General features: G+C 45.5%; 1 protein-coding gene across 2 annotated transcripts in view; it reads left to right on the top strand.

The window, feature by feature from the left end:
• Sema3c (semaphorin 3C) overlaps window positions 1–17,174 on the top strand; it is a 143,323-nt gene that overhangs the window by 42,237 nt on the left and 83,912 nt on the right. The window lies entirely within an intron of this gene.

A 17,174-nucleotide genomic window follows, 5' to 3' on the forward strand; every position in this document is an offset into this window, starting at 1 on the left:
ACACGAGTTAGCTCATTAGTTAAGCCTGACAGATTCATGGCCAGAGACTCACTCGTGCTGACTTTTATAGAGGAACATAAATTACAGGTGGTCCATGCTGGTGCAGGCGGCCAGTAAGCAAGTCTGAACCTACTTGGGCCAAAGCAAACCTGTGGTCCAGGCAGCCCTCGGAGGGAGCCCAGAGGCACAGAGCCCCTTTCTGCTGTGCTCTTTTTCATCCCAAATCCCATGGCAGAATGCTAAGAATCTGGGAATCTAGTGCCAAAATCCTGTGCGTGACTTCAGCTTCATGTTGAATTAGCTGCATGATCTCGGGCAGCCAGTGGTCTGACCGTGCATTCAGTTTCCTCATTTGTAATATCAGGAGTCCTGTGGAGTGGCTGTGGGGACTGAACCACACATGTGAAAATAGAAGGTGTGATCAAAATACAGTGAACTTTTTGTCATACATAAAAGTCACATTGTCCCGGACATCCCTCAAAATTCCCGCCCCCCTCATTTGAACACATTTATCCCATCATGCTTTCCAATTTCCGGAGCAGCTCTGGGAGTTCTCTTTGTGAAGGTCTTTAGTTGTGCTGTGGGCCTGCCTCCTTGTCTTGAATCTATTTAAAACATCTATTTTCCATGACCACTTTGACACTGGGGAGGAGCCAGAAGTCACACAGTGCCAGGTTGACCAGCTAAAGTGGACCGGGACCCAGGGTTCTGCCTTTATGAGCTGCCTTTCTCCTGGACATTGCTCAGCAGTGCTGGTCACTGTACTTTTGATCTCACTCACCCCAGGAGACTCCTAGAACCACCTCAGAAAGTGGAAGGAATGATGGGATAAGGGTGTGAGGACTGAGGGTGTGGGCTCTGAGGGCATCACAGCCATGTGCCCTGCACCGTGATTATTTTTTTTTAATTTGAACATAAACCACATCTGTAATGGCCTCTTTCACTCCTGTCAGCATTGCTGGTCATTTGGGTGGTGTGGTCAGTAGCTCAAAGGCTGGGCGACAGGAAGGGATGAGCTTTGCAACCCAGTGGCGCAGATTAAGTCACCTACTATGCCTGAGCCTTGGTTTCTTTATCAGAAACTAAGCAGCTGAGAGGTCTGTCTTTAGAAGCAAATCTAGTTAGCAAATCAGTGTCTTGAGTGAGGTCATTTGGCCCCTGGTCGGACAGCTCCTATTCCTGCAGGAAAGAAAGAGCACAGCACAGCTCAGCATAGAGCTGTGGAGGAAGCGTCACCACGGCACTGTGGTCCGTGGAGGAGAAGCCGTGACCTCTGTGGACGCTGCAGCCAGGCATGTCATATTCATGAGGAAGATGCAGGACAAAGTAATTGCCATCAGGGAAGACAGCACTGTGACCACGAGGGCACCACAGGGTCAGGACCAGCTCAGCGGAGGAGAGGATGGCAAAGAAACCAGCCTGTCCCACCCTGCAGATGACACAGCAGGTGTCAGCTCTGCTCGGCCCCTGGAGGGAAGGATAAGAGTCTTCATTTCAAAACTGGGCATTTGAGAGCCATGGACACTTCTGAAAGGCAGATGTGCATGAAGAAATGTTCAGCATCCCTGGCCATTAGAGAAACACAAATCAAAACAACACCAGGCTCCCATCATCCTCCAGAAAGAGTGGCCATTGTCAAGGAATCAGGCAGTAGCAAAGGTTACGGGGGCAAAGGGGCTCTTCTCCATTGTCAGTGGGAAGAGAAACCAGTGCACACGCCATGGAAACGGAAATTCCTCAGGAAATTAGAAATTCCATTTAGCCCGGCTATCCCCTTCTATGTGTCTTCCTAACAGAGTTAAAGGCATCATACTGTAGTGATCATGCATCCCCAGGTTTATAGCAGTGCAACTCACAACAGCTAAATCCTGGACGTGGCTGATAACGTCCATCAGCAGATGAGTAGACAGAGAATTGTGGTGTTTCTATAATGTATATTGCTCTGGCATAAAGAAGGGTAGATAAACCTGAGTCACTTGTGGGAGAATGGGTGCACCTTGAGGCCTTAGTGTTCAGTGAAAATGAATGGGTTCAATGAATGCACTCAAACAAGTGCCAGTCTCAAAGGGAGACTCCAGAGTTAGGACCCATGGGACACTAATTGCGTTTTGGCTCAGGAAGCCAGGGGTGAAAGTCATGGGCCTATGGGACACCTGAGTTCCCGAGGCTGGATGGGTGCTGTCAGGAAAAGCCACAGTCTGAGAACAGAAGCACCACATCTGCTAACAGTCTTCTGCGGTTCTGAGTGCCAGGACCAGGGGAGTGCGTTACTCCAAGCGGCTGAGTGGTCAGGGCGTTCTGACCCACGCTCCTGCCTGTGCCTGGGGTGCAGAGCAGCAATAAGCATGGATCTTTTGCTCTGGCATCCCAGAGGGCTCTGAGGGTGGCCAGGAAGGGCCAAGGACACAGGAAATGGAGCAAGGCTATGTGGAACCCTCCCGTCCATTTCTAATGCCGCCCTTTCTCACTTTGTGTGAGTTTCTGGGACCACAGATTTTGCAAGGAACACAGCAAAACTGCTTTTTTAATGTTTAAGAATTCATCTAGGAACAAGTAAGTTCATACCTTAAGCAATCATGAATTGCTTATCTGGTAAGGAGCTGCTGATTTTCCCTGGCTGCTGACAAACATACTTCCACTGACATCTTGCTAATCGCCATTGACCGTGGACATTAAATCCATACTGGATTACCTGCCCCACTGCCAAAGCCACTGGTGTAGAAGACGAGGGTGTTTCCTCATTCACTGGTCCAAGTGACTACATACTGTAGTGAACACCAGGATTCTACAAAAGGTGGACTTTCCAAAAATTACCACTACCCTCATTCTAATTAAAAGTGAACATATAATTCCATTGCAACATGCAAGATACGTCATGCTCCTAAATATATATTTACCTTAGGTTTTAAGAGGAGCACACAGAAAGCTTGTTACTAATTTAACCCGAGCAATTCCTAATCTCCAGTGGATTGTTGTCCAGCATGGTGTTGGGTGGCCGTCCCTGCCTGATGGCACCTGATATGTTCGAGCTAATAGGAAGCTCTTCAGTCGCACAGCTGTGCATTCCTGTCAGTGTCTACCTGGGCAGTTTCAGCAGACCGCCCAGCCCACTGCCTCAAACAGAATGCCGGGAACTCTCCTTGCTTGAGTATTCGTAAGAGGAAGCTGTGGGGTCACCAGCTGGTGATGAACATTGTTCACAAATGCGTTAACAATCAAGTTCTATTCAATACTACTGGGGGCTCTAAGGAGCGAAGCGATGTTTCTCTCCTTGGTGCTCCTCAAGTCTACCTTTTCTTCTTTCTGCCTGGAAAGACAGAGCTTCCTGTCCTCTATTCCAGAAGTGCATAGTGTTCAAAACAGTGGGTTCATTATCACAACTGTAAAATTGCAGGACTTTATGGAAAACTAAGTTGCTTGTTTCTCTTGAATAAGCTGGAAAGGCTGTCAGTGAAGATTCTGCCACAGCCGAGAAACGGTTTCTCCTTCTCCTGATATTCACAAGCCATGTGCTTGACAGTGAGACCACTGACAGTCTGGTCATCAACTTGAATTACCTTCTGCCTCGCTTGACATTTCTGGTGCATATTTGGACTCTAAAGGTGTGGAAAGTTTCCTCTTGTGACATGGTCCGCAGGGACATGGCTCACCTGCACGTGTGTGTGTGTGTGTCTGTGTGTCCTTTGCACACTCACGGGTAGGGGAGGGAGCGATGCCTTCACGCTGAGCTCAGCAGTGTCCCTCTGCCGCTGCTTTTCCTTCTGCCAGCATCCGGTGGCTCGCCAGCTGCTCCATCAGCAATGCTGGGCATTCGTTGAGAACCTGGGACGGCACAGGGAGGCACAGACAGGCCAGGGGCTCAGACCTGTGGGAAAACACGAGGGCAGGGGTCACTTCCCAAGACCGTGACTCACCTGCAATTCTCATGCTGTGGTATTTTGAAATATTGGCCCTGTTTAATGTGTTAGTCAAAATAATGTGTCCTATGCGTCCTAATGTAAGTGCATTTTCGGTTCTAAAAGATACATTTTGATAAATTTAAAGCAGTTTCTAAAACTACTAATCAGAAAATAGTAATATGACTCCCATAATGATGTCTTCATTTGGTAATTTTGTTGCATATTTCACTTACTAAAACGTAAATGCTTAGGAAGTAGGATTTTCCCCAGTGGGCATTCCGACCTGAATTTTCCCTGGAATCCTCTCTGCCTTTCCTCTGCTTATCTAAATCTGCTTAGTTTTCTGTGCTCAAAAGCTCCACTGTTTCTGTGACTCTGGCCTCACTCTGCTCTGTGCATTTTCTCCAAAACTGTGTTCTGCAAGTAAGTCCGTGTTTAAGCTACAAAGTCTCCGGGGCTTACTTCTGTAGGTGGTTTATAAGCTTGTTTGGCTTTCAGGGAAATTTTATGCCAAGCAGCAGTTTTTGTAAATGCAAACAACTGTTCCATATATTTCAAATGCCTCATATATCGAAAGGGGTTTTAAACTATTGAGTTATAAAACCCAAGGAATGAGCTGAGCCAATCCCCAGCTATCACCAGCTCCTTCTGAGCACCCAAAGCTCCTTCCCGGCTGCTCTGATGCTTCCCAGAGTGCTGAGTATGACCGTGCAGCCACCACACTGGAGTCCCAGTCAGGAAGTGCTCTACTCAGGGGACACGGCTGTTTCTTGGGGAAGCCTAAGCCGTGCATGGTGGCACACACCTGTAATCCCAGCATTCAGGAGGCTGAGGCAGGAGGATCACCACAAGTTTGAGACCAGTCGGGGGTACCTAGTGAATTGAAGGCCAGCCTGAGCTACACAGCAAGGCCCTGTCTCAAAAAATAAAATTAATTAATTTAATTAAATTAAAAATAAAAAGAAGGAAACATAGAAGCAGAAGTAAAACTAATTGCACCAAAAGATTTGATTCTAGATCTTTTATTGAGCCAAGGAATTTCTTAAAATACAGTTTTCATTTATCAAATATATTTTTTTAAATTTGAATTTGGAGTGTTAATACCATGAAAAAGATGAAGGACTCCTCTTTGGAAGTCACTGCCTCTCTGTGTCCCTAGGATAATCGATGACATGCTATAAGATACCCTTGACAAGTCACATCACTCCCCTGGGAATCAATGTCCTTATGTGCAAATTAAATGTCTAGTCTAGAGCATGGAGTTTTATGAAAATCAATGGGTGAAATATATGTGAAAGCACTTTGAAATTTTTAACCTTCTTTAACACCGTAATTTATTTCATTTCCACTGTTATAAAAATGTTGTTACTCATTATGTAAAACACTGTATTAGCTATGAGAGGATTTTTTTTAATGCAGTGACTCTTCAAAATGTTAATAGTTGGTAACATAAAGAATTGTGTCCTTTGTGTGACTTGATAAATTCCCAGGATAGGCCAAGTACAAGAAAATGTTTAAAGAACTCTGAAAATAGAGAGATCTAGAATGCTGTCCTAGCAGGCTAGCATTAGATATGCATTTTAATAGATGGAAAGGTGGATTCTGAGAAAGAACATTACTGATAACATGGACGTAGGAAGCACAGAATGATTGCACTTACTGTGACGGTGTCAGAATAAGTTGTGTGAAAATCTGTTGCAGGGGTCACAGGTGACAGGGTAGGACAGAGGGTTAAGTGTTACTGCATCAAAGTATATTTAATACCATATATTTTTTTAACAAAATGCTTTGATATTATGGGATTTCATACATTTATTACTCAGGGAATTAAGTGATCTGTTAAGGACCAGAAAGTTAATTACCGTCAGTGGAGTCTGCAGAAACCCTGGGTTAGGAAGGTGAGCTTTCTTCCAGAATCTAAGGGCTGCAGATGAGTAAGAAAGGTTTGCAAAAGCCAGAGGACCTTTGCAGTGTTCAAGTGATAAAGAGAACCGCTGTGTATAAAGAGGTGGAGCATCAAACCCCGCAGAGGGGATGCGGTGAGACTGAGGATATGGCGAGCAGAAATGCGGGCTGTCACCCCCAAGGCCTCTAGGAGAATCATGACACCTTTCCCAGAAGGGCCAGTGACATAATGAGGTCTAGGCCATGTGGACTCAGTTGAAATGGCCAGGAAGGAGATGTCCTGTGGGGTTTCAGGAAAATGAAAATTTCATAGTTCAGAAGAGAAGAATCTTGAAATCCACCTGCCCCTATGTGAATTAATCAGAATAAAACAATTCTATTTGATTCTAATACATTGGGGTTCTTGTTAAGTGTTGAAGTTTTATTTTTCCCTCCCGTGTTATGCCTTATCCCCGCTAAACATCAGATAATTGATTACTTTTGGAACAATGTAAGGACCTTTGCATCATTACACAAACACAACCCCAGGAGAAAAGCTTGGGTGTTAAATCAGCACAGCGATCTCATAGTCCAGTATGGTGGCTGGCAGGTATCACATACTCAGTGTTCTTTGAAGCGGTGCTTTTAAGCGGTGCTATGTTGCTATTTAATCATAGTTACACTTTAGGACATTTGAGATCGGCTTTCAAAAGGTTTTCACTACTTCAATTGGGGGCTATTTAGCATGTGTGAAAAAGCTGAGTTTTGCTTTAAACCTGGCTTGCTGTATGTTTGGCTTGATAGATTGCCACCAACAATTCCCATAAAATGTGATGTAGACATACAATGAGGTCACTTTGAAATTTGGACTTTTTGTTGGTTATTCAAAGCAGCCCCCATGGTACTGAGAACCTCTGCAAGTCCTGTGGGGGAAGTGACAATTTTAAGTGAAACTTACATTATGACCTGGTAAAAATGACTGATTTATGTTCTACTGCCTGTAAAATCGGCTCTCAGAACTGACAGGACAGCTGCCGTCCTTTGAAAGTTAATTTCTGTGTGCAAACATTCCTTTTAAGCATGGGCATTCTGATGCTTTAAGGGTAATAAATGGACAATGCATTTAAAAATCAGATGTCTCGTACAAGGAGGAGAAGAGAATACTTCCTCCTTGGTTGCGGGGTGGAGGTTTGGGGGGACACAGACCAAGTCCTGTCTGGGTGCAGGAATGCTCCCATCGGAATGCTCTCATTTTCTCCTGTTTGTTCAACTGGATAAGGGAGTTTGTTAATTAAGTGAAAACCCACATCAGTTCATTCAGGGCGCCTTTGATTTAAAGTCACACATGAGGCTGTGTCAATATTGCTGACACTACATCAACAAACATCACTGAGGAAGAAATGTGGGAAGTCAGCTGCCAAGGTGCCCACAGAAGAAAAAAGCGCTCCACAAGCAGCAGGTCTCCCCAGAGAGAACCCCTGGGACCCCGCCACACCTGTCCTCACCCTGTCCTGTGAAGAAGACCAAGCAAGCAAACAAAGCTTGGGTGGCCTGGTGCGGCCTTCCCTCGCCTTTGATCCCATGCAGTTGTCACTTCCCTCGCTGCCACTCAGGGAAGAGTAATGGCCTTGGACCTTGACCCTGTGGCTTCCGAGCTCCGCCCCCTAGCCTGGCCCTGGGCTTCTGCCAGTTAAGCTTAGATCTGGCTTTCTGATGAGATTATTTTAATACTGTGGCATGGAGACAGGATAGTGTGTTGGTCAAGCTTGTCACTGGTCAGAGCACAGGCTATAGGTTTTACCACCCAGGTCAGCTTTCCACTCATGTGACAGCAGGGTTCCTGGGTCACAGCTGGACCCATCGTCACTGAGCCTCATCTCTCCAGAAGGCAATGGCGGCCGTGTCTGAAAAGTAGCTTGCATGGACATAGCACTGAAACTTGGAGGCATTGTCTTGAATTCTTAGAATTTTTTTCAGTCTTTTTAAGACAAGGTCTCACTATGCAGTTCAGACTGGCCTTGGGCTCACTTTGTAGCCCAGGCTGGTCTTGAACTTGCAATGATCCTCTTTCCTCAACCTCCTGAGTGCTGGGATTGCAGGAATGCACCACTATGCCCAGCAAGTTCTTAAGGATCTTGCAGAAGCCAGAAAGTAGTCAGCCTTCAGGGACAGATTCAGAACCTTTTCTGAAAAGCATCATTTTCTGATTTTACATTTCTGCAGTTAGAGGAGAGCTGTGGCTGATTCAGTAAAAAGACTGCACAATGGTTCATTTCTCCCAGAGCACGAGTTCTTGCTGAATGCTAACTAGAATAAAGCACTGCAATCGATATGTACTCACTAATCACAAGATTATTTCAGAGGAATAAAGACTTGTTCAAATTAAATCTAAAGGGGTCCTGAATAAATAGCCCTTTATTTTTTATACTTACTAATTGAAAAATTGTTTACCAAGCTTAAGTAGGAACTTGTAGCCTGATAGATGAGACATTCTTGAAACAGTTGTTTAGAGAGTAAATTGTGTCTGGCAGCCTTACAAAGGGACTGCTAAACCAAAACACATGTGAGAGGTGTTGTGGATTTCTCAATTTCTGTTCAGTTCAGAAACATTTTTTTAGTGCCAGCCACCGAGCTGCAGGCTGAACTATCATCGCCAAATAAGGCCTTGAGCCTGGTCTCGGGAGGAGATTTCTATCCTGTGGCCCAAGAGACGGGTCCGTAGAGGCTGTCAACATCCGGGCACCAGCAGGGTGCCATATGTCAAAGTGTGTGCCCCCCAAAAGTGGTCAGCCTAGCACGCACACTGAGATCATGAGCTTTGTATCTGACAGTGTGAGATTTAGCTGGGCTCTACAGAGCCCTTGTGAGCTCAGGGCATCTTCCTGGCCGAAATCAGATTTGCAGAGTAAACTGGGCCATGATCATGCAGACCGGGTGTCCTGGCCTCTAGGGAACTTGTCAGGTGCATTTCTGAAACAAACCCAAACTCTAAAGCTCACCAAAGCTTAGGAATCTATTTTTTTGAAAAGGTGAAGAGAGTGATTTTTGAACCGTAAGGGAAAAACAACTGACTGTGTATTGCTAAATATTAAATTACTAAATATTAAAGCATTAAAGCATTCCTGCATCTGTAGTACAAATAAATGTACTTCTTTTCACATACAGAAGAAACTGTTTCTTTCTGTGAGTTTTCATCATTATTTTTGTTGGATTTGCCATCTAAAATATTGAAGTATGATGCATCTTGTCTCAAGAGCGAGTTTCACACAGCAGTTTCAAGTGATGGGAAAAGACCACAGGACAGGGGAACAGCATGAATGAAGGTTGAGCAGCCTCTGAGTGGTGAAGTGAGAGGACAAACAGAGTGACTCTGAGAAGTTCAAATTCATCCTCTACGGGACGCGCCTCTGCACCTGCCTGGGGTCCAGTGATGCCGGCTGACTTGGGGGGGGTGCTGTGTTCCCTCGGAAACTGCGTGGAAATGGGAGTGCAGGGTCCTGAGGATCACACTTACTCCCGGGCTGAGACACCCTTGATCTGATCAAGAGCAGGACTCGGATAGGGGGACCCTGACACGCACCTGCAGGGTTCCACCCCAGCTACCCAGAGCTTCCTGTTCCATTTATGGGGCAGCATTACATTCCCCTGTCACCTGGTGCACCCTTGTTGGATCACGTGGTTCGTAGGCACACATAGTTAATGCGTTACTCTCTCTTCCGCTGTTTCCCCCTGTGGAAAGTAGGGACCTCGCCCCTCAAGCCCTCCCTCTGTGGTTTTATGAATCTGAAGGTGACGCCCTCCCAGGAAGCAGTCTGTAGAGCAGTACCCTGGTCTGCTGCCCATCACACTGGGTAGCATTTCGGGGTGGACTACCCCTGGCCGCTGCATCACTGGACGCTTTGCTTTGGGCCCTGGTGTGTGGCCATGGGTTAAACCAGACAGAAACCCTGCAGGTAACTGTCTTTGTTCTGCGCTAATACAGATCTGCACATCTCACCTCCGCCTCATCTGGGAGATTTATTTGAAGCACACACCGGTGAGTCTCAAACTGAGACTGCGAGTTGCTCGTTGGGTCTGGGGTGTTCTGAATACCTGTGCATGCAAGGCTTCCCTGGAAGCCCTCCTAACACAGTGATTTTTGGAGCACAGGTCTTGGGTAACAAATGCATTTTTTTCAGTCTGACCACACTGTCGGGGTTATCACTTAAATGTATACAAGTATAAAATGAAGATAAAGCAGCGTCTTGGAGAAGACAGTAAAATGTTGCATGTTATGGTTCTACGTATGAACCAAATTATCTTTATGCAGTTGAGTTTTCTGCTTTGTGAACAAGGAATTTCCTTGCTCACATGTAAAAGCTGCTTGTAGCAGACATGCCATCAGTGAAGGTGCTGTGAGTCTTTTTAGCATGCTTCTGAGCAAATAAAAATGCCAATGTGTTTAATCAGTAAAGAATTTGTAGGTCCTTTATGTGTTATTCGTGCTAACTCCTCCTTAAAACTGATCTGATAAAATTATTTCCCTCAAAACTACTGTCAAATGGTCAAAGGTCTGAGGGAAAGGGCATAACAGGCTCATATGACCTAAAATAATTTTTTGTAAATCTAAATACCTGTTAGCGTATGATATTAATCTCTATGAGCTATTCTTGGATGGGAAGAGATCCACTAGTTCAGGCCATGGTGGGTGGCTAAGAAACGCCTAGTGAGCAGTGCCCCAAGTTTAATCCTCCATCAACAAGTACTTCCTCTGGTGCTGAGAAATTTGGAGAGATGCTGGCTGAATTAGCAATGAACTGGGCAATTTGGAATTAGGGTTTTGGATCTTTCCCCTTTTCTGCCGCCTCTTAACTTGTAAATATTGTGAAATTATTGTTTGGTGGGACTGACACTGCATGGCACGTGAGCTTGCCCTGCAAACTCAGATTCCCTTTGCTAGTGCCATATCACGGATGCCTAGACCTGCCTGCCTGGACTCAGGTGTGCTCTCCTAGGAGATGGTGCTGGCAACAGGCATCAACTCTAGGAGCAGTTGTCCTATGTCACAAGGCCAAGGGAAGTCACTTAGTGACAGGTGCAGGGGAGGGGCAGAGAGACAGGACTCCTTCCCAGGGGTGGGGTACTGAAAGGCGAGGTCAGGGCTGTGTGCCTGCACCCCACCCAGGGACAGGTGGTTATTAGAGTGACATGGGGGAGGGAAGGGAGTACGGGGAGATGCTGCTGACTTTTGTGGCAGTCATTTTCATTCTAGCATGGAGGGGAGGCTGTGGGATGGCGCCTAGAAAGACAACACTTTGAACTTCCCTCCCCTGGGGCTGAGAGCAGGGCTTCTCCTCCCTCTGCCCACTTCCCCCGGGTCTGGGCCCAGATGACCGGGAGGGGCTACTGCCTCCCTCTTCCTCCCCCGCAGCAGCTGTCAGGTAAGAGGAATGTTCGTCACATTTTTGCCAGAAAAGATTTTCTATTCACAATGCTCCTTTATGCACTAATCCTTAAATTCTAAACTAAAGCACAAACACGTTATTCTGCATAAATTCCTCCTCTGACCTATTTTTCCTGACCGTGGCACCTCTGTGGGCCCTGAGCAGGTCCGGCAGGATGGTCACTGGTGTCTCAGGTGCTGAGCAGTGGCAGTGCCCACCTGTCTGCTTTGGCCGATGCTGGGCGAGCTGTGTCTGTGATGCGCAGGAAAGATCGGGCAGAAGCCAGCAAGTGCCTAGGAGACAGCCTGGAAGGAGTCGCTGTAAAATCCAGAGGACCCTCGAACTCCACTGACCCCTTGGAGAAGTTGGAAGAACCTGTGAATCCTCACCCTCGTACTTACAATGAGTCCTTCCAGAATTAATAAATGTGACTTTCGGAACCACTCCAAAAATTTGTAAACTATATTTAAAGAAAATTTTTCTTTGCCGATTTATGAAAGACTGTTCAAAGTGATGTCATCTGAATGTTTATTCAAATGTCCCGCTACGGGTGACCTCTTTGAAGCAACAAGAAAGAAATTCATAAAAGCTTATATTTTACATAAATATATGATAATGAGACTGCTAAATACATGCCAAGTCTAGTGAAAGCCTCAAGCGAGTGACTGAGGAAGGTCTGTTTTCCTTTTGGAGCTTCATGTCGAAGTGAATCTAAACACAAGAAACGTGTTATCTCTGCCGCTCAAGTCAGCTCCCGCTGCGGAGCTCAGCGCAGGCTGTTGGATAACATCGCCGCCGCTGTTATGGCTACCAGTGGCCATGTGCGTGCGTGCATGCTGCTGATTCTTCTCCATCTTCCAGGCTCCATCCTGCTCTGAATGTGGGTGTGACCCTGAGCCCTGTCTTCCCCGATTCCCTCGACTGATGCTGGGATAAAAATATTTGACTGGCAGAAGAAGATGGAGCATCACCGCCAGCCAAAGACTGCCTGTATTTATGCCAGCCGTGGTGAAGTAATTATGAGCAGCGCACCCCATTTTCAGTAAAAAATGTCACTCTCAGTTGATCGATTATAGTCTGTTTACACAGTTATCGTGAGATGCCCATGGAAGGGCTGAGAAATAACTTAGATGGTTGCATTTCTTCCCTCTATTATGATTGCACCACAGAGAAGCAGACTTGACACAGGAAATCCAGAAGAGCTGTCCATGCCCCATGCTGTACCTTGGGGATACTGGTCCCTAGTGCCCAGGGCCTGGTCATGATGTCTGTGAGAAGGCAGTCATGTGTCACTCACATGGCACTAGCCCAGGAGACAGCGATCTCAAAATGTGAAGTCTGATTTCTCCTGGGTGTGTATGCTTGCGTGCTGTTGTGAGCTGAGTTGAATTGCAAGTTCCCAGAAAGCCTTCCCCACACGCCTCAGCTCAGCGCTAGCCAAGATCCTTGGGTTCACTCATGAGCCAGCAGCTCAATGCTTCACTCATGGCCCGGGTTTGGGGCTCTGGAAGTTGCTCCAAGCCGAGGGAGCCCTGGGTGGTGGCATGGGGACCTCATAGAGGCTCAGGATGTGACTGTGTCAGGCACATTCAGAAGCTGTCAGAAGGGGATTCATGCAGAGTCCCCTCTGAAGGTCACAGCAGACAAAGAAGCGCAGATAGAAATTCTTGGAAAGCCTCTTTGCCTTCTTCTTGGAGAGCATTTTGTTGGACAACACACAGTTTTCCTGAACAGAAAGAATATATATATATTTTTTTTAAATCTACAGTCTCTCTTAAGATGTATCCCCTGTGTTTCAGGCTCACTTACATAATAGTTGTAGCAACAGTCTGTAAAAGCTGCATGATGACCAGAGTTTTCACTGCAGTGATGCTAACAGCATTTCTATTCCACTGAGAGGGTGTGGGGAACCCTTGTGCTCTGAATGGATGTGTGAACCACAGGTGGCACCAGGCTCTGCCCCAGGGGACACGCAAGCACTGCACACCAGAGACACGGACCAGTGTACTCAATGCAGAGACAGGAGTGTGTCCTGAGGCTCCCCGGGCCTTCCCTAGTCACCTGCTCAGGGGCATCACAGAGAGTCTTGTCCACTTCCAACCAAATGTGCCCCAGTCTCACAGCACCAGGGGACGAGGAGGTGGGAAGCTGTCACCGCTGTCACCCTGTGGGTGTTGGTGGCCCGAGTGACTATGCCTGAGACTAAGCACTGATGAGGGACCCAGGGCTGCAGCGGTGAGGAGAAGGAAACCAAACCAGCAAGCTAGGGAAGGGTGCCACGAGGCTACTATTTTCACTTCTCATTTCAAAGGTGCAAGTGCAACGATGGTCTCCTTCATGGAAATGCACCACACCCTGGCACGCTTTTCCATCTGCTTATCAAACAGTGGGCTATGTTGGCCCCTTTATCCTTCATCCCCGTGATCCTCTGTGGCCGTTCTGTGTGAGACTGGGTCATGGATGTGTGATAGTAGATTCCAGATGTGTGAGATTAGAGACTACATCATCCACTGATTGGTTGAGCGTAGTTGCGTATATGTGTGGTAGGTTAAGGAAGAGGAAAGACTCACCAGGGTGTGGAGGCACCGACCAATAAGCTTGTAGCTTGGATGGAATAAAAAGGGAAAGAAAAAGAAGTCACTCTTCTTCTTGTCCCCTGCCACAAACTGTTTCTCTTCTGCCATGATGCCCTGCCTTCAAACAAGTCCACTATGGACTGAAACCTCTACCCAATGAGCAGACCTAAAGCTTTCCTCTTTTAACTGGTGAGTGTCTCATAGTCTGTTCCTTGATGCAAAAATACCTGAGACATAGACTGGCTCATACCAGGCATGCACAGGTTTAGATGTCCCCTTCTTTATGATTACTGACAGTGCCACATAAAGAATGCACAGATCTTCATCTACATGAGCTGTCACACGAACCAGCACGAACTTCTCTCCACTAGAAAGACATATCTGGTCCCTTTTTGAACTTCACGGTGACTTTTCCTTCCTGTTTTCCATGACAGTAGTCAGTTACCTGCTTTTGAACTTTACCTAATGAAATGGTATAGTATGCTTAGTATTTTGTTGGAGTCACCAATATCTTTTTGTGTACATGATTATTCTCTTTGTGTTGAATAATAATGTAAGAAAAATACAATAATTTCTTTATCCAGTCTCTTGTTCATGGACACTCATGGCATTCTCAGTTGAGGGCTATCATGAATACATCTGCTATGAGTATTCTCATGCATGTCTTTGGTGTATCCAGGAATTGAACTGTTCAGTTAAGTAGTATGCACTGTAAGCATTTTCCAAAGAGGTTATAGGATTTTATATTCATTTCAGTAATACATAAAAGTTCTAATTGTTCTATATCCTGGCTAAGTCTTGAAAGTGGAAATTTTTTTTTCAAGCAAAAGTTACAGTCCACTCTCGTGACCATGGTGGCATTCCTTTGTAGTTTCAATTTGTATTCTGTAGATAATGACTGCTTCAAAAATTGAAACATTTATTGGTGACTTGGATGTCATAAAAATTTATTTCAAGTCATTGCTCATTTTATAATAGTTTATCTTTTTTCTTATTGATTTCTAAGGTATTTGTATAAATACTGTATATGAACCCTTTCTTGGGTATATGAGTTTATGAATTCCAAATTTGAATGTATTTTAACTTATTCTTTTCTCTAGGGCTTTTACTTTTTTCTCTATATACAGATGTTTTGACCTTTGTCATAATCACAAATTCAGGCTTCTAGGTCACCTTAGGGACTGCTGTATAAGTCTGCACAGCGCTTGCCTCCCACAGCCATGTGCCACTCAGCGTGTGCATGGACTGAAAGCATCTGTCCCTCAGTCCCCTCACATCTAGTGTTGGCTGGCTGTCCCTTTGAACATCTCGTATGAAAATGTAGAATATTTTCTACTACATTTCATAGCACCTGCATTTAAGAAAGTGTATTTTTATTTGCATGCTTTATTATGCATGGAGTAGAGATCACGAGATGCTATCTTATATTCTATCCATTTAAAAATAAAATACTAAAGCTTTAAAAGCAGGGAAAAGCATTTTGTTGGCTATGGCAATTTTTCTTTTTAATGTAGCTACTCAGCAAAAATCAAAGTTCATTAATTGCCACCCTTCCCAAACCTTCAGTGCTGACACTCCTGCGGTATGAAATTCTAGGTGGAAAAGCTGATTATAAATGCCATAAAGTGAAATCCAAGTGAATATTCTTATAGTCTCTTTTTTCCCCTTACAGAACAGCAAAGATTACTATGAAAGATTAAGCAATTATCCACTCATGATAGAATTAAGTAGACACGCTTATGGCTAAATTTAGAAACATAGCTGCAGAATGAGGTTTTGTGTGACTTCAGCAGCTAGATTAGATGACAGTAAAATCGCCCTCATTGGGAAACATGTGTTGCTGTGAAACTTGATGAGAGGTGGGTGTTGAAGTTGGTTTATGAACGATCTTATCATCTGCTCCTTAAAGGCTGTGTTCAGCTTCAAGAAATGGCTTCCAGATTGAGGAGGGAAAGCAACACTTTGATGCAGATTGTATAACAAAATCACCACAAACAAACGCACTGTGCACTGCAAATGGAATGAAATGCGGGATGGAAAATGACTGCTTTCAACTCAATATATGGATCGCACATATAGCCTGAAAGAGACGGCAAATTACAATATGTTAACGAAGAGGGTGAAGAGGAACGATGGTTGATTGGAAGAAATCCTGGACTTGAGCAGAGCATTTTATCTATGTTTTCTAAAAATATTTAATAAGTGAAATAAAAATAGAAATCTTTCAGAGAATAAAAATATTAAGAGCAGTGAGACCAAGGCAATATGCTAACCTTATTTAAAAAGCTAACTTTAATTTTTTCCCCCAAATCTATTAAGAAAAGTATTTTCACAAGGCAGGGTGTGGTGATGTATGGCCAGGTGGACTCTGAGTGTTGGTTGCTGTCCAGGCTGTGGAGGCTGGGCGTGGTCAGGTCATCAGGGGATAATGGTTTGTAAGTCACTGGATTCCATGCAGTATCCTGTAGTAAATCGGGAAGAGAACTGACTCTTTACCACTCTTTACCACTGTCCTGGGCTGTCAGGGCTGTCCTGCATTAAAAAGTCAGAGTTTCAAGCTGGATGCTGAGACCAAGCAAGTAGAGCACACTAGAAATGATTTTGCCTGCATTGAGCTGCACTGTAGCTACCTGTGTTAGCATTTATGGTGCCAGGGAACCACAGCCAGCCAGAAGCGCTTCTGTCACTCAGCAGTCCACTGCTCCTCCCACACTAGCGTGGAGGTGCTTCGGGGAATAGGAGCCTATTCCAGGGTGAAGCCAAGATCGTGAAGTCTGCGGTGCCACCCACGGGGCCAGCACCCACACCCCAGGGCGCCCACCCCTCTGACAGGAAGCCTCCTAAAGGGTGAAGGGGAATCTCACTGTTGACTCCTTATCCAGACTAAATGCAGAAAGCAAAATAAGGATGCTGAGTCACCAAGCCAGTTTGCTCTTCGTATTTTTGAAAAGAAGGAACAAATCAAACTGCTGTGCCCTCCACCAGAGTACATGTCAGAAATGATGGTGTCCCATCAGAAAACACCCCGCAATTTGACAAGGTAGAGTCCACTGATGCTAAGGGAGAGGGTTGGGCTTGTGTTTGAAGGACTGAGTTATTTTCTTTTCCTTGGCCTAAAACGGCGATTTTGCTGTACGCTCCAACATGAAACCATCAGGAGCATTCATCATCGCCTGTGCCTGTGTTACAGCTCCTCAAATCTCCTTCCTGGTCAGTGCCAAGGGCAGGAAGGCAGGCAGCACTAAACTTCAGACAAATAATCCTGCATCCGCTCTTTTTTGCTCTCCGCTTTTCCAAACTGGTTAGAAAACTGAAGGCCTTCATCTGGGTCAGTGTGAACGATTTTCATTAAACAGGTGTGATCTTCTAGGCTCTCCGAAGTGTTCTGCGAC

Source organism: Cavia porcellus, unplaced genomic scaffold (genome assembly GCF_034190915.1).
Source record: "Cavia porcellus strain 051 isolate PalLab524CR breed Dunkin Hartley unplaced genomic scaffold, mCavPor4.1 scaffold_2, whole genome shotgun sequence".
Classification (NCBI taxonomy): Eukaryota; Metazoa; Chordata; class Mammalia; order Rodentia; family Caviidae; genus Cavia; species Cavia porcellus.